The sequence below is a fragment of the Haliaeetus albicilla genome, chromosome 14, assembly GCF_947461875.1.
Source record: "Haliaeetus albicilla chromosome 14, bHalAlb1.1, whole genome shotgun sequence".
In the NCBI taxonomy this organism is placed as follows: Eukaryota; Metazoa; Chordata; class Aves; order Accipitriformes; family Accipitridae; genus Haliaeetus; species Haliaeetus albicilla.
The window spans coordinates 38544788-38552661 of record NC_091496.1 but is presented as its reverse complement, the minus strand read 5'-3'; the positions used below and the strand labels follow the sequence as shown (position 1 = coordinate 38552661).

Here is a 7874-nt window from a genome sequence, read left to right as displayed (position 1 = left end):
ACTCTGTGCAAGCACTGCTCAGCAATAACAAAAACATCCCTGGGTTATCAATGCTGTTTTCAGCACAAATCCAAAACGTAGCCCCATACTAGCTACTGGGAAGAAAATTAACTCAATCCCAGCCAAAACCAGCACAACAGCGTACGTGACAGAGACAAAAGAATTAAAAAATGGGGACAGCTAACTAAACAGACAGATATAGGAAGAAAATTTAAACGGTGATGGGCTACATGACAGACAGGAATAAGCTAAAGACAGTGAATATGTTAAAGCAGACATAGAAAGAAAAAGTAAAAAGCAACAGGGTACACAATAGTGAGGAAAGAATTAAAAAACAGTGATACACAGCTCGATACAAGTAGATATAGAGGGAAAATTTAAGTGATTGGGTACTGGACAAAAAAAATTTTAAAATAGCCACAGTGAACTAAAACTGAGAAATATAAAGGAAATTTAAAAGTGACACAGGGGCACAGGACAGAGAGGAAAAAAATAAAAAATAAAGACAGTGAACTGGATAAAAGCAGACATAGAAAGCAAATTTTCAAAGCAACAGGGTACACAACAGACAGGAAATAATTAAAAAATAGCAATAGGCAGCTTCATAAAAGTAGATGTAGCATCGTAGTTTAACCCTGGCTGGCAACTATGTACCATACAGCTGCTCACTTACTCCACCACAGTGGGATAGGGGGAGAATCGGGAGGGTAAACGTGAGAAACTCATGGGTTGATATAAAAAGTTTAATAATTAAAAAGACTTTTTTTTTTTAAAGTTGTACAAGAAAACAAAACCAGCAAATGAAAACAATTGCTCACCACCAACTGACCGATGCCCAGCCAGTCTCAAGCAACTGGGTACAGGAGAGAGGGAGGAATTAAGATATAGGGTCAGGGAGACAGAGAGGGGAAGACATAGAAATTAAGTTTTCAAAGTAATGGGGTACAAGGCGGTGCAGAAAAAATAAAAAACAGGGAGAAGAAGCTGGTTAGAGAGAGGCATATTAAAAATTTAAAAGGCAACAGGGTACTGGGCAGAGTTGACAGACGAATAACAAGTTTTGAGGAGCCATACACATAGGTGGGCAGGCAGAGAGGGAGACAGACGAAGGGAGGCAAGCAGATGTCTAAAGAAGGGAGGCAGAGGTGGGCCAGGACGTAGAGGAGAGGACGTGCGGACTCACCACAGCTCCTGGTGCCGGCAGGAGACCTTCACCGCCCCGATGCTTCTCTCTCCGCCTCTGCCCCTTCCTCCTCCCCAGTGCCGGCTGCCTGACCCTCACCCGCTCGGCAGCACGCAGCGGACGCCTCAATGCTCCTCATCCACAAGGCTTGCTTTGATACATGGTGGCTCACGCATGTAGCCAACAAAGGCCAGGGACAGCTCAGAGGGATCCTTCCTTGGCACAAGGACTGGCCATTCCTTGCTGCAGGCACCTACCAGCCAGACCCCCGTGCACTCCCTCCTCAGCCAGTTCCCCTGCCCAGGCAGCCCCCTTTACAGCTGGAGCCCCTTCACACAGCAGGGCCAGCCCCATCCTCAGCCTCACTGGCCACACCTGGGGCCATCCCATCCCCAGCTGGAGCCCATCAGGAACAGGGGCCATTGCCAAAGCCCCACAGCACATCATCCCTGCCCCTGACCTACCCACATCCAGGGAGACAGAGGAGGAAGGACAGAGAGACACAGATGTGCAAGACAGGGAGCCAGGAAATTGGATGCTGGGAACAAGAGAGGGACGAGACGCAGGAAAACAGTGTAGAGAGAGAAGAGCAGAGAGACTGAGCAGAACAACAGGGATGGAGATGGAGGAATAAATAATAGGAAGCAGGGGAGAGAAGGGGAAGAGACTGGCAGGACAAGAAGATAAAGACAGGACAAGGGACAGGGAAACATTCTCAGGTGATACAGGAGAAGAAACAGCAAGAACTAGAAAAAAGAAACAGGGAGCCAGGTAGAGAGAAAAATTTTAAAAAGCAACAGCATACAAGAAACATAGGCAAGAACTGAGGGGTAGGCAGAAAAAGTAAGAAGTGACATGGTACAGGACAGAGAGGGAAGAGTTAAGAACTAGAGACAGGGAGATGGATAGAAGGAAACATAGAAAGAAAATTTTGAAAGCAACAGGGTACAAGAATCAAAAAGTAGGTACATGAAGCTGCATAGAGGGAGACGTAAGAATGAAATTTGAAAAGCAACAGGGCACAAGAAATGCAGGCGAGAAATTAAACTAAGGTCAGGGAGACAAAGAGAGGGAAAAGTAGCAAGAAAATTTTAAAAGCAACTGGGTTTAAGAAACATGCAAGAATTTAAATAGGGATGGAGAGGTAGGAAGTTTCAAAAGTGATGACATACAAGAAATATAGGCAAGATTTTAAAAATAGGGACAGGGAGCCTGATAGAAGGAAACTGTGGTGGGTTGACCTTGCCTGGCTGACGAGTGTCCACCAAGCCACTCTATCATTCCTCCCCCTCAACAAGACAGGAGGGTACAAAATACAACAAAAAAGCTTGTGGGTCAAGATAAGGACAAAGAGATCACTCACCAATTACTGTCACAGGCAAAACAGACTCAACTTGGGGCAATTAATTTATTGTCAGTCAAAATCAGAGTACAATAATGAGAAATATGAACAAATCTGAAAAACACCTTCCCCCCACCCCTCTCTTTTTCCTGGGCTCATCTTCACTCCTGACTTCTCTACCTCCTCCTACCAAGCAGCACAGGGGGAGAGGGAGGGGGGGGTTGCAGTCAGTTCATCACAAGTTGTCTCTGCTGCTCCTTCCTTCTTCGTGTTCTTCCTCTGTTCCAGTGTGGTGTCACTCCCATGGGGCCACAGGTCCTGCCAGAAAACCTGCTCCAATGTGGGCTCCTCTCCACAGCGTCACAGCCTCCTTTGGGTGCATCCGCCTGCTCTGGCGAGGGGTCCCCCATCGGCTGCAGGGTGCACATCTGCTCTGCCATGGACCTCCGTGGGCTGCAGGGGGACAGCCTATGTCACCATGGTCTTCACTGCAGACTGCAGGGGAATCTGCTTTAGGACCTGGATCACCTCCTCCTTTTCCTTCTTCACTGACTTGGGTGTCTGCAGGACTGACAGCTTCTGCACAGCATTTTTTTTTAGCCCTTCTTAAATATCACAGAGGTGCTACCAGGGTTGCTGGTTGGCTCAGCTTTGACCAGTAGCAGCTCCATCTTGCTGGAACTGGCTGTGCCCAGCATGGGGGCAAGTCCTGGTGTCTTCTCCCAGAACCCACCCCTGCAGCCCCGGCCCACTCCCCTGCCCCAGCTGGCCACACAAACTCACTACAACAGTGATCGGCTTCAGGGCAGAGAGGGGGGATTGAAAAGTAGGGAAAGGGAGACAGAGAGAGAGATGGGGCGGGGGGGGTAGCAATGGGCTACAGGACAGCAAGGAGGAACTAATAAAAAGGGAGAGGATACCACACAGAGAGATGGAGAAAAACAAATATTAGTGATGAGCCGCAGGGCAGAAGGAAGAATTAAAAAAAGGGGACAGTGAGGTAGATGAGAGAGACTGAGAAATATCAAAAACACTGATGATCTAAAGGGGAGAGAGAGGGAAAATAAAGAATAGGGACAGGGAACCAGACAGAGAGACTAATAAAGACAACAATGGGCTATGGGACAGTGAGGGAAGAAGTTAAAACATAGGGACAGGGACCTGGAACAAGAGAATCTAAGAAAGTAAAAATGTATCCAGAATACAGGGCAGAGAAAGGAATTTAAAAATAGAGACACAGCATCAGACAGGTGAGAGCGGCGGGAACTGTGAAGGGCTAAAGGGCAGATAGGGAGGAATTAACAAGATTGGGATAAGAAGACAGACGGATAGATGGAGAAAGAAAAAGTAGTGACGGGCTGCAGGGCAGAAACAGAGGATAAAAAAGAGGGATGGGACAGGCCAGAAGTGCAGAGAGAAAAAGAAAGCAGAAGCAGAACAACAGAGAAAGAGGGGGACTTAGAGAACAACAGAGGGAGAGGTATAGGAAGAAAAAAACAAAAAAATTAAAGCAGTGAGAGAAAGAGAAGGTGGGGGCAGGGAGGGACTGGGATGCAGAAGAGGGGTGACACAGCCCCAGGGGTCCAGGACTCACCGTACCTCCCGCTCTTGGAGCTGCTGAGAGAATTTGACTGTTCAGACATGCCTGTCTCTCTCTCCCTCTCCCTTCCTCCTCTGCAGCTGCAGTCACTTGACTGTCATCCACCTAAGAGAATAGATTGGTGCCTTACAGCTCTTACAATATGAGGCTTCCTAGAAACACAGGCTCACATGCACACACACACACTACATGACTGTACTGTGGTTTTGGTTACGCATACAGGCCCTGCTGTGCACACTGGTGATTGGATCTGCTGAGGACTACACTAAGAAGGGTCCATCCTCACCTGGAGAGGCAGGCTATCTCCTGTCTGCAGCTGCTGGCTGGATCCTCTTTATTTTATTCTTCAAATAAAAAAATTCTTCAAATGCAGGCCACTACGGAATCTTTCCATGGCAACCACGGTGAAACGGTGCTAGCTGACATCCAGCTGAGAGAAGAAGAAAAACATTAGCACAAAGCTGGGCAGAAATCCAAAGCTGCCTTTTTGTTGTGAAGGTTTGTGAAGACAGTACGACTGAGCGGAGGAAAAAGTATTTTTGCGTCATCTTTGGTACAGCTGTTGACACAGGCCACTAGAGCTTTTGCATTTTTCAGACAACCATGCCTTTTTTTTTCCTTTCTTTTTTGACTCATTGGTAACTTTACTTTCAGGTGACAGACATAGAGACCTACATACGTTTTCTCAAGCCTTAGTATAGCCGAGGCTTCATCGCCCTATACGTCCCAAGTTGAGTATTTTTGCTAGAGAGCACAGCAACACATCTGTCCTTGTGAACTGTCTCGTTGCAAAAAAGGAATGATTTTTTCCGGGCCGTTGCTCCAAACGGTCAAGATCTTTTAAAACCGCAGTTATGCCACCAAACCCGCTCACGGTCCCTCCTAGCTTTTGACCGCCCTGAGATTTAACAGGCACACGCTCCGTTCCATCTTCCAACAGCAAAAATATGTTAACGCTCTCGGACCCAGAGCGCAACCCTATGGATGTCCACGCACGCACCCTGCCGTTTTGATGAGGAGCCACCGAGCAGCCCTGCGAGCACAGCTGCACGCGCCAGATCAGTTTCACCTGCGCCGCGAGTTACCGGTTTCCGTGAACGTAGTTTCTGATGCTTTAAACCGAAAACCGTATCTCGACGCTTCGCCGCAGCAGAAACGACCCATCGCTAGACCGCTACAAAAACGCAGCAACACCAATTGCAAACCCACAGCAGCGACAGCTCCAGAAATATTTAGACCAGGAACAAGGGAGAAAAATAAAACAGCTTCATCTCACGCACAGGGGAGCGGCAGGCAGAGAAAAGGGTCGGCATTCTGAGCCCTTACAGAAAACGGGCATTCTCCTTCCGTTCCTCGGCCCGTCCGTGAAGGTCTAAATACCGCAACACTACTACGGCAACGTCTAGAGTAGGGCACAGCAGCCCTGCCGCTGGACTTGCCATCGACCCATGCTATTTATGTAGCAGGACACGTACGCAGAGGGACACGTTTTGCCACACGCAACCTTGAACTTCCTGAAAATTTACGTTTACCGAAAAAAGCCATTTGGAACATATTGCCAAACAACATTCAGCAATGAAGCTTTGATGCGTTTGACACACGCAAGTTTTTTGGTCACTTGCTATTTGCTTCCTGTTGCTGCTGCTGTTCTTCCTTCAGAAATTCTACTTGTAGCCAAGTTATTCACTACTGGTTCAAGCATTTGCCTTCCTGGTATTACCAGCACATTCACAGAGGCAAGTAACTTAATTGCTCTTCTACAATTATCCAAACGACAATTACAGCCACAAAAGAGAAGGAGAGGTCAGGCAGCAGAAGAGCTCTGCAGGCTGGCACCAGTCAATATTGCACTCTCTAAAATCAAACAACAACAAAACAAAACCGTGACCCTGTATCTTTTTTTTTTTTTCTTCTTTCAGAGCTCATCCCTGCCTCAGCATTTTGTCTTGTCAGAGCATGAAGCGCAGGTGACCTGACGACTTTTGCGTGTGATGAGTACCTGTTCAGAAATAGTCCAGATCTGCAAGACTGGTGTCATTTTTATGGTTTTAATCATCATAACTCAAATTTTATTTGCTCACGCATTTGTGAGGAAACTAATTAACTTTTAGACACTGCCTCTCCTTTTTTTGGGGGTGGGTGTGGAAATGTGTTAGAGAGTGAAAAACATTACGATTCAGAGCTCCCAACCACGAGGGAGTGGTGGAGAAATCAATGAAAGCAAAGACCAACAGCAGCAACATCAACTGAAGTTGGCTTTAATTCCGATCACGTACTTAAGCGACTCTCCAAGTCTATGCCTCGGTCCTATGAATGACTAGTCCCTTTTTGGAAGGACAAACTTTTTTACTTAAAAGTCCTAGACTGAAGACTCCACTGAACGGAATGGGGATTGTGCCACGGGACAAAATGCCATCAACACTCTTCATGGGGAAGGAAAAAAAAAATCAAATAAAAATCAAGTTTAAGTACCAGTTTCCATCATGTTTCACTCATTACATTTCTGCTGGCATCTAGGTGCTCCAAAATGAACTACGGGGACACCACATATTCCTAAAAATTCAGTTATACATAAAAAAAGTAAAAGGCTATTTCCAACTTGCCCATCAAATCAGTATGAACAGAGAGAAGAGAAACACTCGACCCTGAAGAAGCTAACAGGCAGCTCTGAATTTACCAGACAAAAAATTTCATTCTTTCACCTGAAACAAAAACATATCAAGGGACCAGTTCAGGAACAGGGCACGATCTGTTAAACAGCAATTTTTCCATCAGCTTTTCTGCACTAGCAGCAAATTTGCCTTCCCTGTGGGTTTAACGTGGAGCATCTGTAGTGCCCTCGAACTCGCAAGTGTTTCTCTCCGCTCCCCCAGCCCGACACGTGCGATTACCTGAGCAGCAAGCGGAATTGACCACGCAGGATTTTCTTCGTGTGATGCGGAAGGTGACGCTGGGAGAAGAGGAAACAAAGAAATGAACCTGCTCGTCACACCCAGCCATCGGTGGAAAGACAGGGGAGGATTCTGCCGGAAGGGCTCTGCACCCCAGGAGCTCCCGCCGGCCGGTTTCTCTCCCCTTTGCCCGGTACCGAGGGGACGACGACACCTCGCCCGCGCCCCCTCGCGGGGGGGGCTGCCCCAGGAGAGACGGGGGACCCCCACCTCGCTTCTGCCCGCGGGAACGGACCGGGAGAGACCCTCCACGCAGAGAGAGGAGCGCGGTGTGGATTGCATGCCCGAGGGAAGAGGCCGGGCTCCCCGCTGGCAGAAGGACAACTCGCCTCCCTGCCGCTCGGAGCAGCTTGCTGCGGACAGCCCTGCCTGCGCCCGGCCGCTCTTCCGCCGTGCTGGGAGCGCAGTCCGGCCGACAGACGCTCCAGCGAAAAGACGCTCCAGCTAATCGCGCCTCCTGCTCCTTACAGCCGCAGGTACTTTTGCCTCTGGCTAATGCACGCTCCAGACAGCGGACACCCCGCCTCGTTCCAGCTCCCGCTTGCTACAGTTCTGGCTCGTTGAAGCCCCAGCTCCGCGCTGAAGCTCCGGCTGATTTCAGCTGCTTCTCCTTACAAGCTCCAGCTACGTGCAACGGTCTGGGCTTTCCATAAGGTTGTATATCAACTGCTGTCAAAACTGGAGCATTGGGATTAAACATCAGAGTTACACGCCGAATAAATATTCGTTAGTTTGCGCGATTAATTACTTAACAACTATTCTGAGCAGCGCAGAAAGAAGAGCTGGACTCAAAGAGGG

At 48.2% G+C, this 7874-nt stretch overlaps 1 long non-coding RNA gene across 2 annotated transcripts; it reads right to left on the bottom strand.

The window, feature by feature from the left end:
* Positions 1 to 2572: 2572 nt before the first annotated feature.
* Positions 2573 to 4624, bottom strand: LOC138689057 (uncharacterized). Of its 2 annotated transcripts, none has more exons than XR_011327861.1 (3): positions 4412 to 4624; positions 4125 to 4230; positions 2573 to 3020 (listed from the first exon to the last, which is right to left on the bottom strand). It is a non-coding gene; the product is annotated as an uncharacterized lncRNA (long non-coding RNA). The 2 variants fall into 2 exon arrangements; XR_011327862.1 differs by having other exon boundaries at positions 2573 to 2978; positions 4412 to 4619.
* Between the last annotated feature and the right edge of the window lie 3250 nt (positions 4625 to 7874).